At 43.8% G+C, this 23,023-nt stretch overlaps 1 protein-coding gene and 1 non-coding gene across 3 annotated transcripts in view; both read left to right on the forward strand.

Annotated features, from left to right (window-relative positions):
* Nucleotides 1-23,023, forward strand: part of LOC126193408 (luciferin 4-monooxygenase) — a 226,275-nt gene that overhangs the window by 18,229 nt on the left and 185,023 nt on the right. The window lies entirely within an intron of this gene.
* Trnas-uga (transfer RNA serine (anticodon UGA)) lies at nt 9,161-9,231 on the forward strand. Its single transcript has one exon. It is a non-coding gene; the product is annotated as a tRNA-Ser (tRNA).

A 23,023-nucleotide genomic window follows, 5' to 3' on the forward strand; every position in this document is an offset into this window, starting at 1 on the left:
TGCAATACAACAGCGCTGTAACAGTACCTCGCGCAAAGATGTGCAACGGAGTTCGGCCGTAGTGTATAATGCCTGCTCACACCATAGTGCCTAGGTCATACCGATGACGCTCTCGAACACTCTGTGGTGTATAATAAATTCCTCTCTCTCCACTCTAATTGTTGGCGAGAATCATTAGCCACAATTGAGTAGGATTCGTCAGAAAACATCACTTTGGGCCACTGTTGCTGACCCTAGGCAACATGCTCCCTGCGGCAATGAACTCTTTCTCAGTGATATCGTCGTTGAAGTGGGATGCATTTCACAGGGTTCTGGGCATACAAATCAGTCTGATTTAGTGGCAGCGAAATGGTTCTGGCAAAGACGGGTACTGGTAGTGCTTGGAAGGTCTGCATCGATCTGCCTAGAAGTGCGATGTCTGTTACTTTCCGCCACTAGGGCTACTTATCGATCCTCTTGCAGTGCGGTGGCCCGTCTGCGACCATCGGAATTCTTTCGCAAAGCATTTCCACCGTCAGCGGCCCTTTTTAATCGCGAAACGACGCTTTCGTATGCACCCATTACTGTGGACACTGTAGTGACACCTCGACTGGCTTCGAGTCGTTCAACTGCTCGTCCACGATCGTAAGCAATCAAATGATGTCTTGCAGACATGTTACCGTACCACAAGGAATGTCGCACTAATCAGTTCCAGAATAAACTTCGTCAAACACAGCACTGCATGAACTGTCGAATGCGTACAGAGCGTTCATGCAAGTCCACATTTCCTTTTACTAGCACTGGTCGGATGCTTCATAGCAATTGTCAGTTGCAATTTGCAGCTCTTCTTTAACAATTGTCAGTTGTCAACAGGTCTCAAAACTTACCAACTTTAATATAAAAAATGGCAATTTTAGAGTCGTGCTTCCCCCCCCCCCCCTCCCTTTCCCTTCCCTGGAAAAATTTCTGCATATGCCCGTGGAAGTCAGGTAATTTTGTTCTATGGGCCCTGACCAAAACAGCAAATTGTATCGTGGGATACATAAGACCGGTGGGCTACTGGTTGCCTACAACTGTTAGCAACCATTCAGTATCGTAGCTAATAATCCGAATCAGTACCTATCCATACATGGTATAGAAACTGATACAAACACGTACGCATGTCTGTATGTATGTTCTACACCTCCTCTTAGATCACTGGGCCAGTTTCAACCAAGCTTGATACACACATCACTTGCTGTGTCGATAACATTTTTGTGGTGGCGAGAACCACCTACGTGTCAAAGGGGTGAGAGCGATGATGAAAAAGCAGTGTGGCCCAGGACGCGCGAATACCCATGCTTTAGCCATCTAATATTTGAGAATGAAAACACTTACTGACTTGCAACAAACTTTATACATGATTTAAAAGCTTTAGGAAAATTTTTCTCACTGTCAACTCCCTCATAATGACGAAGGGAGAAAAGTTTTTCGCTTACTGCATTTCATGCAGTAAAATTACAGCATGAAACACGACGGTTTCATTTATTCTTCTTTACTACTAACTGAATTCGTGACACATTTTTCAGACAGTATTCACCTATGCCACTGAACGATGTCATTGTATGACGCAGTTCTGGAGAGATGACGTCATAAATACTGACATGCGTGAAAAACTGTAGCGTCACGCAAGACGTGTTAATTTATTACTTCATTGCTACTAACTCTATTCGCGACACATTTCGCAGGCAGTATCTGCCTGGGCCGCTAAATGTACCTACAAAAATATATCATTGTACGACACATACTTCAAGAGATACGACATCATAAATACTGAGATGCGTAAAAAACTACCGCGTGATAGATGACATTTTAATTTATCACTTATTTGCTACTAACTCTACTAGAACACTTTTCGCTGACAGTATCCACATATACCGCTGTACGTACCTACAGAAACACCCCATTGTACGGCACGTGCTTCAGGAGGTACGAAGTCATAAACATTAGGCTGCGTAAAAACGAAACTACACGGCGAAATTCGCTACAGGTATGTGCACAAAAACGTGTGAAATTTGTTAAATATATGGGGTATGTGAAATGAATTTGACATGTGAGTATGCAGGTAAAGTCACGGGTAAAAAGAGAGAGTGCAAAGGAGGATATGGACCGAAAGGAAAGAGGAAGACATGGACAGAGACAGGGGGAGGAAGAGATAGGGAGAGAGAGGGGGAGGATGGGATGAACAGAGGGAGGAGGAAATGCGACAGAGAAAGGGAAGAAGAGGAGATGGACAGAGTGAGGGGAGAGAAGGAGATCGACAGAGAAGAGAAAGGGGAGGATATGAACAGGAAGAGGTGAAAAGGGAGATGGACAGAGAGAGGGGGGAGGAGAAGATGGACAGAGAGAGGAGGGAGGAAGTATGGAGCAATAGAAGACCGGAGTAAATACATATCTGGGCAACGCCAGGTACTCAGTTAGTCTTTACATAAAGAATGATAAAATCGGCTATTAGTCTGAGAATATCCTTCATTTATTTTGACAAAATGTGAGGATACTACTTCTCAAAAATTAGCGTAAGTCACAGAAACATCAGTGACCAGTGAAGACGCGTATCAATTGACACTTGAGAATGTTATTATCACAGGAGTTCTATGGAAAATTCCTGTACTCATACTAGCGACACCTGCTTCCATAAGTAAGATGGCAAACACACCATTGCGCAATGGTGCTCTACTCGGGGTTACGCCGGTTCGAATCTTAGTGGTGGATCGAATTTTCACTGCCAGTAATTGACCCGTAAGGGGAGGAGAGGTAAAGGCGTAAAGTTCCTGATCGCCATAATGTCCTGGATTAAATTCCAAACCTCTCCACAGTGTCTCATGAAGTGAGGACATGTGACAATGTCGACGGTGATATATCCGTCAGAGGGAGACAAGCTCGGCCTTCCCCTTAGTGCTACTCGAGAGAAGTAGGCTAAGCGCCGGCACCAGGTTTCACCCTCTCCCCTCCCTTTATGCGCAACGGCACAAATCTAGCACTACGCTGTGCAAGTACTCACATTTTTCCATCGGCACTTCATAACAGGTCGGAGATAAGCAATGGCAAATCCTCCTTCACTGGGACCTAGCCTAGAACGGCGGTGCAGGATTCCTGCATCTGGTGCCCTGCTTTTCATTATGTGGGTACAGGACTACTGCGACTTCCATAACAGTGACACTGTAATTGTACTCAGCAGACAAATGTGGCAGAACGACAGCTGCTGCTGTGCATGTAAGAGTGGAATAGGTAATTTGGTGCGACGGCGTCGATGTAAATCCGGCATGCAGAAGGTGCAGCTAGAGACTAGGGCTAGAAAGCGCGCAGTGACTCACATTTCCTTAGTATTACCACGACTGGGATGTCGATTCATGAGCGATAATTTCCTCAACAACTAAGATGACAAGTGTTAACTATGCTTGAGGATGAATGGATACAAATTCCTCTTCAGTATGCCAGAAATTAGTATAAATATTTTCCTGGAAATTGATCGCCGTAATGATAGCAAAAAGAGGTTCCACACGTTATTAGCTACATGACTCATGGCTGACAGCGAGTTGTGGTAGTCTGGAAAGCTGTTGATACAGTATTAGTCAAGTTGGCGTCATGGCTGTTTTACTTGTGTGCATCTGCAGTGGATCATAGCTGCGATCTCTCTATGATGTAGAACTCTTCCTCAGTGACAGACGTGTATCTTGCTGACATGATTTTCTTAAGCTATGTTTTTTAGTTGCCTATGTTCAGTCTTTCTCTTTCTCATAATCATCCACTCAGCTCTCTCTCTCTCTCTTTCTCCGTCCCTCCCTCCCTCCCTCTCTCTCCCTCTCTCTCTCCCCTCTCTAAAACACACTCACGGTATTTAGAAACTCTTTTGTGGAACCTGACCTTCGACTAACCTCAGGAGACACACCGAAGAAAGGCAAACCTATGTTTATATCATTTGTAGTCTCAGTCCAAGTTCAGATCTTATGCGCGTTGACTCGTGCATGCGATCGAATTTCAAATGAGTCCGGACGACAAGCCGCTAGAGTTGGCCGCTGCGGTTACTCTCTCGCAGCTGTTTCGGTTACAGATATTTTGCAAGCGAATGTTCAGTGGCGTAGTTAACTATTCGTATGATATTGGAAGATCTTATATACACTCCTGGAAATTGAAATAAGAACACCGTGAATTCATTGTCCCAGGAAGGGGAAACTTTATTGACACATTCCTGGGGTCAGATACATCACATGATCACACTGACAGAACCACAGGCACATAGACACAGGCAACAGAGCATGCACAATGTCGGCACTAGTACAGTGTATATCCACCTTTCGCAGCAATGCAGGCTGCTGTTCTCCCATGGAGACGATCGTAGAGATGCTGGATGTAGTCCTGTGGAACGGCTTGCCATGCCATTTCCACCTGGCGCCTCAGTTGGACCAGCGTTCGTGCTGGACGTGCAGACCGCGTGAGACGACGCTTCATCCAGTCCCAAACATGCTCAATGGGGGACAGATCCGGAGATCTTGCTGGCCAGGGTAGTTGACTTACACCTTCTAGAGCACGTTGGGTGGCACGGGATACATGCGGACGTGCATTGTCCTGTTGGAACAGCAAGTTCCCTTGCCGGTCTAGGAATGGTAGAACGATGGGTTCGATGACGGTTTGGATGTACCGTGCACTATTCAGTGTCCCCTCGACGATCACCAGTGGTGTACGGCCAGTGTAGGAGATCGCTCCCCACACCATGATGCCGGGTGTTGGCCCTGTGTGCCTCGGTCGTATGCAGTCCTGATTGTGGCGCTCACCTGCACGGCGCCAAACCCGCATACGACCATCATTGGCACCAAGGCAGAAGCGACTCTCATCGCTGAAGACGACACGTCTCCTTTCGTCCCTCCATTCACGCCTGTCGCGACACCACTGGAGGCGGGCTGCACGATGTTGGGGCGTGAGCGGAAGACGGCCTAACGGTGTGCGGGACCGTAGCCCAGCTTAATGGAGACGGTTGCGAATGGTCCTCGCCGATACCCCAGGAGCAACAGTGTCCCTAATTTGCTGGGAAGTGGCGGTGCGGTCCCCTACGGCACTGCGTAGGATCCTACGGTCTTGGCGTGCATCCGTGCGTCGCTGCGATCCGGTCCCAGGTCGACGGGCACGTGCACCTTCCGCCGACCACTGGCGACAACATCGATGTACTGTGGAGACCTCACGCCCCACGTGTTGAGCAATTCGGCGGTACGTCCACCCGGCCTCCCGCATGCCCACTATACGCCCTCGCTCAAAGTCCGTCAACTGCACATACGGTTCACGTCCACGCTGTCGCGGCATGCTACCAGTGTTAAAGACTGCGATGGAGCTCCGTATGCCACGGCAAACTGGCTGACACTGACGGCGGCGGAGCACAAATGCTGCGCAGCTAGCGCGATTCGACGGCCAACACCGCGGTTCCTGGTGTGTCCGTTGTGCCGTGCGTGTGATCATTGCTTGTACAGCCCTCTCGCAGTGTCCGGAGCAAGTATGGTGGGTCTGACACACCGGTGTCAATGTGTTCTTTTTTCCATTTCCAGGAGTGTATATGGGATAATTCGTCAATGCGAAGTTATCTGGATGAAATTAAAACACATTGTTATGCAACACCAGATGAAGAAAATAGACTGAAATATGTGAAGGATTGGACAGTGCGCAATGTTTGCTGATTGAATCGGAGCCCTCACTGGTAAATATATCACAATACAAACTTCAAAATTCAGATCTTTCTAGTTCCTTATACTTATAAACATGATTTCCTCTATTGCTGCCGGCCGAAGTGGCCGATACAGGTAGCGAAAAGTTATCTACAATTTGCACATGAGATAGACTACATTTATGATTCGAAGTGCATGAAGGGAAGCAGTAGTTGAGAAGGAAGTGAGACAGGATTGTAGCTAATTCTCGATGTTATTTAATCTGTACACTGAGCAAGCAGCGTAATTTGGAAAGGGAATTAAAAGTCAGGGGGAAGAAGCGAAAATTCTAAAATTTTCCTATGACATTGCAATTCTGTCAGAGACGGCGGAGGACTTAGAAGTTTGTCGATGACATTGTAATTCTGTCAGAGAGGCGAAGTACTTAGAAGAAGTTGAACGGGGTGGACAGAATCTTGCAAAGAGCAAATAGGATTAATATTAACAATAGTAAAACAAAATTAAAGCAATGTACCTAAAATAAATTTGGTTAGGAAACGGCACACTGCAAGTAGTCGCCGAGTTTTGCTATTTAGACAGCAAAATAACTGAAGATGACCGAAGTAGAGAAGATATAAAGCGCAGAATGACAACCACAAGAGAGGCGTTTCCGAGGAATAGAATGTTGTTGGCACCGAATATAAATTTAAGGATTAGGCAGCCTTTTGCGGAGATATTTGCCTTTAGCTTAGCGTTGTAGGGAAATGAAACGTGGACGATAAGCAGTTCAGACAAGATGAGGATAGCAAGCGGTTGAAATATGGTTTTAAAGAAGAATGTTGAAAATAAGTTGGGTAGAGCAATAATTAGGGCGGAGGTACTGAATAGAATTGGGGAAAAAACAAATTTGTGGCACAATTTGACAAAAAGACGTGATCAATTGATATGACAGATCAGGAGGCATCAAGGAATTGTCAGTTTAGGAGAGAAAGTGTGGTTCGTAAAAATTGTGTACGGAGACCAAGATCTGGAGGAGATTAAGTGATCAGCACCAGCTAGACTAAGTTGAGGAACGGCATCAAACCAGTCTTCGGACTTGACGCCCACATCAACAAGCAACTTTGGAGTGAAAGGAATTGTCAAAGAGATGATTTCAGTTTGCGTTTGATGTTAATTTTATTATCTCTCTCTCGATTTAGTATGATATACTGTTTACAATGATCTAGCCTCTAAGGCATCTTGGGATGACCATGATAGTGAAAGACAATTGATTAGTTTCAGGCGGGTCAAGATTCAACCACTGACGGTACCGTGATGGAACAGACAAAAACAATAACTTTACGATTGAAGAAATCTATTGCTGCTAGGGAAACAACTGCGGATGTACATTCTAGTAACTTCCAGATGGAGCACAATAGGCAGAAAACCCGCTTGCGTGGACGAGATCGCTAACACACGCTTGTGCGGTGGCGCTCAATCCGGGGGTAATCTGGTTCGCATCCTGGGGATAGAAAAAGTTTTCACTGCCAGTATTAGGCTGGCAAGGGGAGGAGAGACGGTGGTGTAAAGTTCTTGATCGCCAGACTTCGTGCCAGAGCCCTGGTTTAAATACCAAGCCTCTCCGCAGTTTCTCATGAAGTGCGGGCATGTGACACTTGATGGTGATCAGTCCGTCGGATGGGGACGTTAAGTTTGGCGGCCCTCTTGGTGCTATTCACGACGAGTGGGCTATGTGCTTGCACAGGGTTTCACCCCCTCCCTTCTCTCATCATCATCATAATACAACACAAACATTACACTACACTCCACACGCACACACAATATGTACTTGTGCTATTACAAATAATGTAATGGACCATGTTTAAGTACGAGATCTGTTCAAAAAATTCCGGAACTTTGTTCACAAAATTCTTCTGCGCTTACCTTTTACTTATTGCGCATGGTGTCCTTCGAAATACTCTCCGTCACAATTGATACACATCTCCCAATGCCGTTTCCACTTCCGGAAGCAGTCTTGGTACGCCTCTTGCTGGATCGCGCGATGCGCCGTCTGAGTATTTTCTTTTGTCTCTTCTACTGTGGCAAATCTTCGCCCTTTCAACGGGGGTTTCCGCTCTGTAAATAAAAAAAAAAAAAAACGTCCCCAGGGGTCAGGTCTGGAGGGTTCAGAGGATGAGGCAGCACAGTGGTTTCGTTTTCTATGCAATAGTCACACTCCAACAGGGATCAATGTGTGGGTGCGTTATCGTGATACAAGAGCCATGAATTGTCTCGCCACATATCAGGCCATTTACTTCTATATATACGAGGTGTGGCTAGAAAAAAACCGGACTAGTACTGGTGAAACAATAAAACGAATGCAATAAGGCTGAAAGTCGCGTGGCCTGTCACGTGACTCTCGCTCCGCCTACTGCTCGAGTTTCATCTGCCTCCTGCACTCAGTCTGCCCGTGGCGTCTGTTTTAAGTAGTTGACGTTTTGTCTGTGCGTCGGAAAATGTTGAGTGTACAGAAAGAACAGCGTGTTAACATCAAATTTTGTTTCAAACTAGGAAAATCTGCAAGTGAAACGTTTGTAATGTTACAACAAGTGTACAGCGATGATTGTTTATCGCGAACACAAGTGTTTGAGTGGTTTAAACGATTTAAAGATGGCCGCGAAGACACCAGTGATGACACTCGCACTGGCAGACCATTGTCAGCAAAAACTGATGCAAACATTGAAAAAATCGGTAAACTTGTTCGACAAGATCGCCATTTAACAATCAGAGCAGTGTCTGAGTTAACAGGAGTTGACAAGGAAAGTGTCGAACAAGTTTACCGATTTTTTCAATGTTTGCATCAGTTTTTGCTGACAATGGTCTACCAGTGCGAGTGTCATCACTGGTGTCTTCGCGGCCATCTTTAAATCGTTTAAACCACTCAAACACTTGTGTTCGCGATAAACAATCATCGCTGTACACTTGTTGTAACATTACAAACGTTTCACTTGCAGATTTTCCTAGTTTGAAACAAAATTTGATGTTAACACGCTGTTCTTTCTGTACACTCAACATTTTCCGACGCACAGACAAAACGTCAACTACTTAAAACAGACGCCACGGGCAGACTGAGTGCAGGAGGCAGATGAAACTCGAGCAGTAGGCGGAGCGAGAGTCACGTGACAGGCCACGCGACTTTCAGCCTTATTGCATTCGTTTTATTGTTTCACCAGTACTAGTCCGGTTTTTTTCTAGCCACACCTCGTATGAAGATGGTTTCTGTTTTTTCGGACATGTCCGAAAGAAACAGATACCATCTTCATATAGGTAAGGCTCACTGGACATTTGACCATCTTCTTCTGTGCAGATGCACAAACAGTGCCCGAACTCTTATGGGAATCAGCAAAAAGCCGCGAGTAATGTGTATAATACGCAGGGGCACTTTGAATATAGTGCGGGAGAATAAGTTGGGAATGTGGGTCTCACGGGAGGCGTGCCAGAGATAAATCCGTACACTCACACTATCCTCTGTGTCCTCGGTGGCTCAGATGGATAGAGCGTCTGCCTTGAGAGCAGATTCCGGGTTCGAAACCCGGCCGGGGCACACGTTTTCAACTGTCCCCATTGACTTATATCAACACCTGTATGCAGCTAGGGGTATTCATTTCATTGTAATTTCATTTACTTCTCACATTTTCTCGCAGCCGTGACGACACGCCCCGATAGTACCTTCTATTAACAGTTTATCCCTGTGGCACGAATTCATGATGAACTAATCAAAGTCAAAGAAAACTATCCCCATGGCTTGACACATGACGAGCGTCAAAGAAAACTATCCCCATGGCTTGACACGTGACGAGCTTTCATGGCGTTGAAGAATCCTGACCCATTGTGAAGATCATACAACATCATAACTGTAGACCCACGTCTTATCACCAGTTTTGACTCTCTTAAGGAACAAACATCTCTTTCTTATTTGCGCGATCCAAATCTTCTAACAGATTTCCAGGCGAAGATCTTTCTGGTCTTGACTCATGAGCTGTGGGACGAACTTGGCTAAAACACCTTGCATTCCAAGATGCTGTGTCACGATTTCATGACATGATCCAGCTGATATTTTACGTTCCCTGGACAGTCAATCTACGATTGGCACGCACTTTTTCGTTGACATTACTGACATGAGCGTCGTCGATAGACGTCGGAGGGTGTCCTTAACGAGAGCCTTCTTTAACTTCCCTCCGACCATTTTTAAACTGTGTGAACCATTCGTAACACCGAGTACAGCTTAAGTAGTCATCACGTAGGCTTCATGCTTCACTTGGTGTGACTCTGTAAAGGTTTCTTTGAGTTTCATGCAAAATTTAAAGCAGATGCACAGACGCATTGCTCTTTTAACTCTGCCATCTCGCAATTCACAACTGTGCGACACAACGTTCTACTCAATACAGCACTGAAAAATAACTAACGGCTATTCAACAATGAAACTTCCGGTAGTTACACATTAAACACAGGCGTGTGCAGGGATGCCAACCGCATTTTGCTCCAATACAAGTGGTTCAAATGGCTCTGAGCACTATGGGACTTAACATCTGAGGTCATCAGTCCCCTAGAACTTAGAATTACTTAAACCTAACTAACATAAGGACATCACACACATCCATGCCCGTAGCGGTCGCGCCGTTCCATACTGAAACGCCTAGAACCGCTCGTTCACACCGCCGGCTGCCCCAATACACCATTGGTGGGAAATTAAGAATGTTACGGTATTTTTTGAACAGACCTCGTAAACAAAAAGAACAATAATTGGGCAGACAAGAGAGGCGCACAAGTCAACTGGCGATAAGGAACAATTCCACTACTCTTGCACATTTCATTCAGGAATTGCTAATGCTTTATATTCCCACTTTCCTTCCTCCCCCCACCCCCTCCAACGATTTCACGACGACTTTGAAACGTCATATTGCGTATCTGTAAGCTCTCTCATTGTGTTGACCTTCAGAGGGACTGCTAGCATATTTTGCATGTTCTCACTCAATACTGTTTCGCGATACAGTCTTCTGATGAAGTGCAGCTAAGATCCAAAACATATTTATTCTGTGTTTCATGGTATGGTGTTCTGAAGAAATAATGCTCAAATCTGCACAGAATGCGAAATTTACTACACGCAGGGCTACCAATGGCAGCAACAATGGCTGTAACCTGGCTCGGCATCGAGTCAGACTAAGCTTGAATGACAGATACATCATCCCATGCTGTCCCAACTCTGTACCAGAGAACATCTATAGATGTGGCTGGTGTGTGGTGGCGTGCCAATTACTCAATCCACAACCCGTTATAAGATAATTTAAGTTTGTGAGAGATGTGGAGGACATGCCGGCCAGGGACTGACGAGCGTCCTCTGTATCGAGACAGGGCAGGACAGCACGGGGAACAAGCGGTATCGTGTTTTCTTGTTGAAACATAACGTCACGGAGACACCGAAGGTAGAGCGCTGTCACCAGTATTACACGCCAGAAATGTTTCTGCTGCTGTCCAAATTAGCGGATATGCCTTCGAGAAGTGATCGAGTTGCGTACCCAGCTGCACACCACACCATTCTGCCAGACGCCAGGACTAGGATGATGATGAATGCCATCTGATACTCTTCGTTCTCCTCGAAGCTCCAAACATGGGTACGTCATCGTCGTGCCGTACAGTGGTCTTGAACTCGTCTGAAAATACGACGTCGCACCACTCCTGTGTCCAGTGTTGTTGGGCATGTCTTTCTCTCTTGCTGTATCAGTGGGAGCCAAAACACCGCTCTCCCTACTGCTCCAGACGTTCTCGCCCTGTCTATGTAGATTTTTCTCTTGCTGTGAACAACCCCATTGCCTGACTAAAGGTACGTGACGTGGTAATACGATCTTCCATGGCCTATCGAACATTATGTCTGCCCTCTCGGACGCTAGTCACATGGGGTTGTTGAGATGGCGCATGGTGCTGAGTATGGTTCTCTCGATTCCATGAGTCGCATGACAGTCGTAGGATTCCGACCAATGTGAGCAGCAATGATTGTGAAACGGGGTTATGCATTCGATGTACCTAAACTGTACCATGTACTGGATGTTTTATACTTTATGGTTACCGATTTGGGCTTTCGAAATGCAGGCAGTGCATATATGGTAAAACGCCATTTTGTATATTTTCGTAACAGTTATTACACAATTACTTATGTTATCTGTGAAAAAAGACTTTTTTTTTTACTTTCGTAGATGAACAACATTTAACATGTGCAGTTACAACGTTGTGCTTATTTTCCTGTGTTATTTAGTGCAGAAATATGAAGCTTGTTTTGAGGAAATACAGCAACACAGGTCAAAGCACATAATGTTTACTACAAAACAAATCTGCACACGCAACAGCAGAAGCTAAGTAATATTCCTTTTTCAGTTGTACTAAACGTGTACAGTCAGCAGTACATTATCTGTCTTCAATCAGCGGGTTTTGCCAAACTGATGTGCAAACTCACTCTGCACTTGATACTTGCTCACTGAAATTCCGTGTTTCAGCTGGGAGATATTGTCACATGTCAGATAAGGTTTTCTTCTCGGCACTTTTTACTTGCAGAATTTTATCACACAATTTAGGGAAAACTGTAATATTATCTAGCGGCGGATTTCTTTTCCCAGTACGCCTCAGTTTCTTTGCAATGCTTCGATGAATCCACTGTTGCTGGATGTTATTACTTTTCCTTCCCCTTACTCTAGCAAGGTTGTCAGGTGAAATGTGATCTGTTATTTTGAAAGAGCCTCTGTGCAACCCCAGGTCTAGTGCGCTAAGATCCCTGAAACCCTGTGTTTCCGCCTTGTAAAAAAGGAATCCGCCGTCCTCGGCGTTGGCAGTGCCTGGAACCGATTGTCTGAACGAAAGGATATTTTGTTCCTCTCTATACGAGCAAAATCTCTATCTCACGGTACGAAACGATGCCCAGTAACGAGGATTTCTAGTCTACATCAGTGAAATATTTATGTATGATCAGATTTTGGAAACGGATCCTAATATTGTGAACATCTCTCACAAAGTCTGCAATATTTATGCTCACGTTCAAATGTTAGAAACTTTTTTGAGACAGTCCGTAAAAATCCTGGAAAAGTTCGGCATGCATGTTCAATGGTTTCATTACGTCGAATGTGTCACATTTATTACCTTTTTGCAGCCATACTGTACTAAATACACTCCTGGAAATGGAAAAAAGAACACATTGACACCGGTGTGTCAGACCCACCATACTTGCTCCGGACACTGCGAGAGGGCTGTACAAGCAATGATCACACGCACGGCACAGCGGACACACCAGGAACCGCGGTGTTGGCCGTCGAATCGCGCTAGCTGCGCAGCATTTGTGCACCGCCGCCGTCAGTGTCAGCCAGTTTGCCGTGGCATACGGAGCTCCATCGCAGTCTTTAACACTGGTAGCATGCCGCGACAGCGTGGACGTGAACCGTATGTGCAGTTGACGGACTTTGAGCGAGGGCGTATAGTGGGCATGCGGGAGGCCGGGTGGACGTACCGCCGAATTGCTCAACACGTGGGGCGTGAGGTCTCCACAGTACATCGATGTTGTCGCCAGTGGTCGGCGGAAGGTGCACGTGCCCGTCGACCTGGGACCGGACCGCAGCGACGCACGGATGCACGCCAAGACCGTAGGATCCTACGCAGTGCCGTAGGGGACCGCACCGCCACTTCCCAGCAAATTAGGGACACTGTTGCTCCTGGGGTATCGGCGAGGACCATTCGCAACCGTCTCCATGAAGCTGGGCTACGGTCCCGCACACCGTTAGGCCGTCTTCCGCTCACGCCCCAACATCGTGCAGCCCGCCTCCAGCGGTGTCGCGACAGGCGTGAATGGAGGGACGAATGGAGACGTGTCGTCTTCAGCGATGAGAGTCGCTTCTGCCTTGGTGCCAATGATGGTCGTATGCGTGTTTGGCGCCGTGCAGGTGAGCGCCACAATCAGGACTGCATACGACCGAGGCACACAGGGCCAACACCCGGCATCATGGTGTAGGGAGCGATCTCCTACACTGGCCGTACACCACTGGTGATCGTCGAGGGGACACTGAATAGTGCACGGTACATCCAAACCGTCATCGAACCCATCGTTCTACCATTCCTAGACCGGCAAGGGAACTTGCTGTTCCAACAGAACAATGCACGTCCGCATGTATCCCGTGCCACCCAACGTGCTCTAGAAGGTGTAAGTCAACTACCCTGGCCAGCAAGATCTCCGGATCTGTCCCCCATTGATTATGTTTGGGACTGGATGAAGCGTCGTCTCACGCGGTCTGCACGTCCAGCACGAACGCTGGTCCAACTGAGGCGCCAGGTGGAAATGGCATGGCAAGCCGTTCCACAGGACTACATCCAGCATCTCTACGATCGTCTCCATGGGAGAATAGCAGCCTGCATTGCTGCGAAAGGTGGATATACACTGTACTAGTGCCGACATTGTGCATGCTCTGTTGCCTGTGTCTATGTGCCTGTGGTTCTGTCAGTGTGATCATGTGATGTATCTGACCCCAGGAATGTGTCAATAAAGTTTCCCCTTCCTGGGACAATGAATTCACGGTGTTCTTATTTCAATTTCCAGGAGTGTATTTTCATCGCTGCTCAACATTTTCGAGTTACAAAAGATTCAGTGCATGAATATTCTCGTCGGATGAAGACATACCGATCCATTCGTAGCACGACTGTGCCACGTCTCTCTGACAGCGCCATTTCAATGTGAATTGCTCACATCCCATCCGCACCCTGTTCCAGGCTCGCCGCCACCAGGCGTCAGCACCACGCCATTTCTGTGTGAACTGGGCCTTATAGCTTACACGACCATCTTGTCTCCTGAAGTGACTAAATTCTTGTGCGGTGTGTTTATAATCCTTTCGGAATATGGATTCCTTCACCCATCTATAGAGTGATCTAAAACTCCAACGACAAACCCTTAAAGGTTGCTCAGAGATACCATAAGAGTATTTTGGTATAAAAGCCCCATAGTCTGCAGGTGCTCATTACAGAGTTACCGCACCTCGTTTGGTTTCTTACCCTTTCTTACCCCAATTACTTGGATCTGTATCGCACTGAAAATAGAGCACAACAGTGCAAATGTCGACAGTATACGTTAGTAGTGGAGCTAGAAGAGCGTCAGCCCATTTGTTAGTGCAGGTTGCCTACATTATGGGTAGGTATACACTAAGGGGCAAACCTATTGTTCTCCTTTGATTGATAGGTACTTAACCTATTATTCTCCTTTGATTGACAGGTACTTAACCTATTGTTCTGCTAAAAGGATCCTTCCTTTTGATTGTCAGGCACTTAGCCTATTGTTCCCCTACCCCCTCCAACTCCCCTTCCCCTCCATAGGAAACCTCCCCCTTGCTGCTCCAGGTATACGTTCAGGTCGGAATTATTGGAATAGCTCCTCTCACTCTAATCAATTTGATTGGCTACTTAATTAAATTGACCAATTAATTAAGCTCTTCCGCTCTGGTAAACCCCCCTCCCTTTCCACCCTCCCTCTGAGAATTTGGCGAGAAAAAGACTCAGTTGATCGCTCATTTGGAGGAAATCCGATTGTAGTGTATAGAATGTTGTTTAAACAATTTAGATATTGTATGGGATATTGTTTATTTAAACAATTTAGGGGTTTCAAGGCAGTGTATGTAATATATGGAAATTGGTGGAGAGGAAGGGTCTCATAACAGAAAATTCAAGGGTATCTTGTTTATTTATAAAAAAAATTCAGTTGGGGGTTGGATTTCTCTTACCCATCACTCTCTGCTGTTTGGAAACATGTAGGTCTTGTAAGAAGCAATTACATGAGGCGAATATGTTGCATAACCTAATATTCGGCACTGTACTCTGGGTGTCTTAAATGTTTGGACCTTTGTTAGCACTTAACCCATTGATCTGTTAAGTGGTTTTCCATGTCACCCTCATTTCCTTAAACTATTGTACCGCCTTTGATACCAAATTAAGTAATCGGTTATGTCCTCCCACGATTTTCTGGTACACTTTTCGAATTTCACATGCTTTTGAACGCCATTTCTGGCGCATTCTTCTTTGTCACCCACCCCCTTAAACTATTGTTCTGTATTACACAAAAAAAATATTGCAAATCAATGTAGTGTTCTGCACTTAACCTGCTGTTCTGCTCCATGGTACCCACTCATGCACGCCCTTCCATTAACTAAATTTGAAGATAACTTAGGTAAATTTCTTAAGTATTTCAATTTAGTACTGTTAAATAGCAATACATGTGACAGTTTATTACGGCTTAAAAAAGAGAATTTAAATATTTCAGGTATTTTATACAATGCAAAAACATTATTAGAATCGATGTTACTGCTACACAAGATATTTTTTACAGAAAATATTTTTTGTCAAATAAAAGCGTTCATGAATTTCACTGTGTGTGTACTGCATAATTTGCGTTAGATGTTAGTTTTCTTTATAGACAGCTTTTCAGTTAAATGTGGTTTGATTTTTAGAATGACTCTATATAATGCAAAGCATAATCGACGTTTTCATGACGTTGGGTGCTTGTAGGATGTTGATTGCAGTGCTGATGCAAAGGTTATGAAGCGTAGAATCGTCGTGCGGGGAAAGACATATAAAGGCACTAAAGATGGATTTGCCCGCCGGATGCTTGATAGGTGGTGATGAATCAGCTGCAATTCACCCTTGGCTCCCGGCTGCAACCTTCCTTCCTTCCTTCGGAATGGACCGGAACTCTTGCACTTCTCTGCATCGCGGCCCAGTAAGGAGCGATGGCAGCTCGGTGGCGATGTACATGAAATAGGTCGGGTACATATTATAAAAACTGTATTTTCAGATGCTAGTGTCCTGTAAGGTAAGTCAGGTGGCTAATAAAATCCAGAGTCCTGAACTTTGACATCCTCGCGGTACATTTTAAGTTAAGCGGGGCGCGACAGATAGAAGTTACGCACGGAGCTGTACTACAAGCGGTTCTGCGAATATTGGTTTGCTCTGCGCGCCGCTGCGGTAATTTTTCAGTAATGGTTCTCTCGACACAGACTGCAGCTGATATGTGAATGTTCATGCCGAAGCAGAAACGCCGACTCAGTGTTCCGATGCACTTACTAAACACAGTTTGCAGTTCCGGTACGGATTCTGTTCTATTATCATACTTGTCTTCGGTTTGTCACACTAACGTACATGGTTCAGAGATCAATAACTGGTTTTCACACAGTCTTTGCTCACTGAAACAAGCACTTCACACAATTTACACGTAGCAATGTATGGAGAAATGTCACCACACGAAACCAAGCGTGATTACACTGTTCACAAGTCTAAAACTTTTATAACACAATACACAGTTAGTTGTGATAAGCTTTACCTTGTTGTAAAGTGCTCAGAGAATTACATCGTTTGTCCATAGGAAACTACGCAGATATGCTTTATGGTGGAAGTCTCTATTGACGTTTCACAGTAACAAATGCTGCTCGTTAGACCATCATTACTGTCCAGAATGAACATGAATTTCACACAAGAGGTTTACTAAATTCAGTCATTTGAGGATTACATTCATTTGCACATTTACACGAGAAAGCATAACTTTACTTCCACAAATGAAGTTTATATTGCTCAGCCAAGAGAGGAAAAAATTCTGGCGGCTTTATACTTACTGGAGGAAAGCAAAAATAAAGAAAGGAAAAGCCAATTGGCTATCACGTACACATGCGAAGCATGTATATTCTGATAAGTAGAAAGGAAGCCATTTGCTTTGATTCTCCGTAGGGACTTTCCTACGCTAAGACAAATATAAAACATACTTAGAACTATACATCACCATAAATTGAGAATCTACTTTCAAATGACTATAGAAAATGAAAACGTTCATCAGAACCATTAAACTCTTTGAGTACTAATAATTGATTTTAAAAGAAAAGCAAAAGATCTATTATTTCTTTCTTTAACTTCCAAGTTTATCTTTATGAAAAACAGACAAGTAATGCCTATGCTAATCTTGTCAAGAAACTGAATAAAATGACTTGGCTTGTTAAATGATTAATCACTTCTCTAAGTAGTACATATTTCACTCTATTCAAAAAATACAAACTTAAAATCGAAGTACTGAAAAATAGAATGCATTAGTAACATACTGGTCGTTAGCTATGCACACTATATACACTTCATAAAAATGAATCACATTTCAGTAATAAAGTTCACTTCACGAAGTGTAGGAAGTGTTTGCTTTCCTATGTACATCTTATCATTCATAGTACTTTCTCGAAGTCCATGTGGTTATATAACCCTTTAACCTTATTTGTAAATGGCACTTTTAACAAATAGCTACCTTCGTGAGGCATCTAACTTATTATATAGGATCGAATAAAAAGTCTTTGCCACTTTTTATTCAGTCTTTTAAGACGTAGTGACTTACGGTGGTTTTTTACTAATACCTTCTCATCAAATTGAAAAGTAACAACATTTTTCACACACGCGTCGTGGTGTCTCTTGCAGTGCGCTGCATGTTTCAATAGGTTTTGCAAGGCATCCTTAACTTTTTCATCATGAGACAATGTAGCCTGAGCTATTCTTGGTAAAGGTTTGATCCAATCTTCTTCCTGTGGCTTGTCAAACATCAGTTCGTATGGCGTGAAATGTGTGGAAGAATGTGGGATGTGATTATAAATTTTCTGAAATGGTTTCACGTGATGTATCCACTTCGTTTGCTGTTGAGGAATGTATGTCCTTATGTATCTATTAAATTCACGGAAAATTCTTTTGCCAGTTTCGACTGGGGGGGGGGGGGGGGTAGTAGAAAGATACTAGTGTGTGATTGATTTCATTTTCTCGCAGGAAATTTCTCAAATAAAATGAAGTGAAATAAGATGCGTTGTCAGAAATGGTGGTTTCAGGTTTACCGACGTTTGGAATGTAGTCAGTGGCTAATTTTAAACTGATGGTTTTTGAAGTTGCTGCTCTCAAAGGATACATTCTTAGACATTTCGTAAAAATATCGCACAATGCTACTAAGTACTTTACACATCCTCTTCTGGTTGGTAATGTACCATTTACATCCAGTGAGATGATTTGGGTTTGCAATGGTTTGTTAGGCAGAATGGATTGCAAAAACATTTGGTTGCTGTAGTTTTTTGGTTTACACTTTTGACATATTGTACACATTTTCAACGTGTCGAGAACAATACGATTTATATTAGGAAAATAACAGTAATCTTGTAACCTTCTTGTGCACTTTTGAGAACCATAGTGTCCCCAAACACTGTGAGTATACCAAATTAAGTCTGTTAGGTGGCTGCTAGGTACGCAAATACACCATTTATCACTGTTTTCCACTATAAGGTGATATAGTATTCCATCCTTTAGTGACTAATGCTTAGTAAAACCATAATGTGTATTTTGTTTAAAAACTTTTAAATTTTCTCCCACTGTGGGTCGGAATCCTGTAACAGACGGAATTTTTAGAGAGATGCAAAAATTCATTTCGTTACTGTTTAGTATCAAGCAGTAAAATTTTATATTCCTGTGCCTTTTCTATCCAGTTTGAAAAGTCTGTTATGCCTTGTGGTAAACGCGATAGCGCATCCGCTATGACATTGTCCTGTCCTTTAACATGCATTATTTCCAGGCAGTATTCTTGCCCAGCGCGCAAGTCTCGCGTGTAGCAATTTGCATGACAATAAAAAGCTGAGCGCCTGATGGCCACAATAGATCCTCACACGCTTTCCATTATACATAGTAATCGAACTTTTTAAGGGCCCATACGACTGCCAGAGTTTCCAGTTCTGTTACAGTATATGACCTTTCACAAGATGACAGTGTCCTGCTCGCAAAACTAATTATCTTGATTCCCGATTTATTTCCAGAACAGTTTGGAACAAACAAGAGCCCAATCCAAAAAATGAGGCATCAGTAGCAATACAAAAGTCTTGCGTCATATCTGGGTGGTGCAACAAGTTTGCATTTACCAGGGCGGACTTTATCCATTTTTTACTACACATTTTCCCGCCTGTAGGTCGATCATTGCGTCCCTACTGCTCAGAAAATTCGAGCCAAGAATCCAGGAAACCGACAAATTTTTTATGAGTAAGAAGTGGCATTGTATGTGCTCGTCTTCTACTATTAAATCGGCCTGCACCTGTTGCTTCACACACTGTGTAGATGCGCCTAATGCACCAGAAACGCGGCAGTTTTGCGCAGACAGAACAGGAAGTCTATGCGATTTTCTTCGTTGTATAGTGCGTAATTCATGAAACTGGTTGTTGCTCCTGTGTCTGTTATAGCTTCCACACTGATACCGTTTATCGAAACTTGCGTTGCAGCTTGCACAAAATAATCTTCCGTATGTTTGCATGTGTTCGGCCTTTGTAAAATTTCTTCCCTGATATCCACACTATCGTTGTACCTCAATGTGTTCAGGTCAGATTTGAAGTTGCCCCCACTCTGGAATACCACCGCACTATGAAGTGAAGAACGATCGGTTCGGGTTCGGAATAACAGGCATGGCTTGCATCATGTTTTGCGTTGGATTCCCAAACCATAAAATTGGCTGCTGGTTAGACCAACAATTTCCATGATTAGGATATCGCTGACTACTTTTGTTTCTGTCATTTGCACCTTGCTGGATCGGTAGATTACTGCTATTATTCAAGGAATTTCCCGATATTTTTTTCCATGGTGTTTTCCTACCGTGGTTGGAATCATTGTAACCATTTCCGTTACCATCCTTCCGTTTTCTATTGGAACCATTTGTCGGATTACCGTTGTTGTGATTCTACTTATTATTTCCGTAACTGGTGTTTGGTTCATTTGCTGAGTGGTTATTTTGACTTTCGTGCAACCGCGTTCACTTTTGCGTACTGGTTCTTTCCACTCTGGTGTTCTTTGTGACCGTCACTGACGTTAGTGTTATCACTGTTGTGATAGCTATTGCAGTTGTTGGAATAAGCCCTGATACGACTTAGCGTCTTTTTGGATGAGATCCAGTGAGTCGATCACGGACAGAAACTGTTCGAAGTCCTCATCCGGTACATTTATCAATTTTTCTCTTAGGTGGATAGGAAGTTTTGCCTTCAGTATGCGGAGCATTTCTTTGTGAGAGGTTGGTTCCGACCAATACCTCGTCTTCGCAATATATCTTTCGAAGTATTTCCGCAAGCTTCCCTTACTCGGGCCTTACAATTCGGGTGAATACACTTCTTTGCGCAAACGCTCCTAAATACCCGCGGACCAGTATTTAGAAAGAAACGCTCTTTCAAAATCTGCTAATGTGTCACATACTTCTGGTGTTTCGCTCGCCCACAAAGCTGCATCACCTGTGATGTGCGACATTACGAACTGTATCTTCTGATACTCCGTCCAACGTTGTGGTAAGATGTTCTTGAGCGCTCGTATGAAGACAATCGGGTGGACTGACTTCTTGTCCTCGGAAGAAGTTTGGAAATGACGATCTTTCAACAAACTTTGTTCAATCTTAGTTGTGCTAGCACACGGTTCATTTTCGTGTTTAGCTTGGACGGGTGTTATATCGGGTGGTTGAAATATTTTTTCCTTCACTGAAGTAGGTTTAATGTCAATGATAGGATTTTCACAATGTGATGGAAAATTATTTTCCGATCGGGTATCACTTGACATAACCCTTTCCAGGTTCCTTATGCGGGTGCGTATCTCTCGCTTCCACATAGGATTTTCTTCGTCGGTGTCTTTTTTATCGGAATGCACTGGAACACATCTCTGCGCGTGCGTGCTGCACAGCCTTGTTGACTGCTTCATTTATTTTTGAATCAATTTCAGATTCCTTGTCCGCTATCCAATTGGATATGCCTGTTTTCTGTGACTTTCTAATTGTTCGTCCAGTATTTTCTGGTTGTTGACCTTAACGTGGCGACTGCAGAAATTAAAGTTTCCACATTCGTCTTTACTTCATCGTGAGAGGTTTCCAACTCGCTCACATCAGTTTCAAGCTTTGGTGACTTGATTTAAAATTGGAGCGTAAGCTGCCTTCATTGTAATTATCTCGGATTTAATTGTGCCTAGTTTAGTTTTAATTTCGGGATCGCTTTTTTCCTGCTTGCGATCGCGCTCGCGATCACACATTTCAAGTTCTTGTAAGAAAGCGGTAAGCGGGTCGAGCGAAATGCTTGCATCCGTTACTGCTGGGCTGCGTCTTTTTCTGTCTCTCGTTCGCTGTGCTGGACGCCTATATTAGCGTCGGCATTTGGCTGCTCATTTCTAAATTCGCTGCCATGTTCGGATCAAATAGTGAGTTTTCTAATGGGTTAAAGTTCAGTTCCATTGAAGAATCATTATTATTTTCTGATTCGCTATCAATATTAGCTGGTGAAGCCATTACTTCAGCGGTAAAATTATCCTTCTTTCCTACTTTTACCATAACCAAAAAATTTTCAAGGTCAGAAAAATCTTCACACTGATATTTGCTCTTAAAATTAACACAATTTAATCACGGCAATAATAATTCATAAGAATGAATAAATTAATTTTCCTCGATGCGACGTTCACTTATCAGTGCTCGGCCAAGTCGGCCATTTCGTGTTCCCTGTTGCACACGAAAAAACAGTCTAGCGTTGCTTTTGAAAATTTTGATTTTCTGTACCACTCTCTTCCAAAATTCACTGATTCATACTACTTCTAACTATGATTTGACTTCTACTGAGCATCAAGGGAAATTTTTTCTGAAGAAAAAACTACGAACTTGAAAGAGCAAAAATAAAAATTCATTTGTGTGATTTTGCCTTATTCGTTGCTTTTTGGCTTCGAATACATGGAATTGATGATTACAACAGCTCGTAATAGAGTACATCAGATTGTAGTATGAAAAAGAATAAAATTTTCATATTAGATATAGAGAAATTTGGTTTTCGAGTTATACTATAAATCACGTTGGGCGCCATTAAAATATAACTTCCTATTTATATTACTTGAAAGAATGTTAGATCTTGTTAAATAGAGGGAATATTTTATAATTGAGATGACTTCTATCGACAGTTAATAGTAACTTTTATAAGTTAGCAACATGAGATTTACCTTTTGTAGTTTCTGTAGCAAAGTTCTGGAAGAAGTCATTCAGTGGTAAATATATCGTTTTTGGTTTGTATGATGGCTATCTTTTAAAGAGCAGGGTAAAACTTTGCAAAGAGTAGTATGCCGGCCGAAGTGGCCGTGCGGTTAAAGGCGCTGCAGTCTGGAATCGAGAGACCACTACGGTCGCAGGTTCGAATCCTGCCTCGGGCATGGATGTTTGTGATGTCCTTAGGTTAGTTAGGTTTAACTAGTTCTAAGTTCTAGGGGACTAATGACCTCAGCAGTTGAGTCCCATAGTGCTCAGAGCCATTTGAACCATTTGAAAGAAAAGTATT

This window comes from Schistocerca nitens, chromosome 1, assembly GCF_023898315.1.
Source record: "Schistocerca nitens isolate TAMUIC-IGC-003100 chromosome 1, iqSchNite1.1, whole genome shotgun sequence".
Classification (NCBI taxonomy): Eukaryota; Metazoa; Arthropoda; class Insecta; order Orthoptera; family Acrididae; genus Schistocerca; species Schistocerca nitens.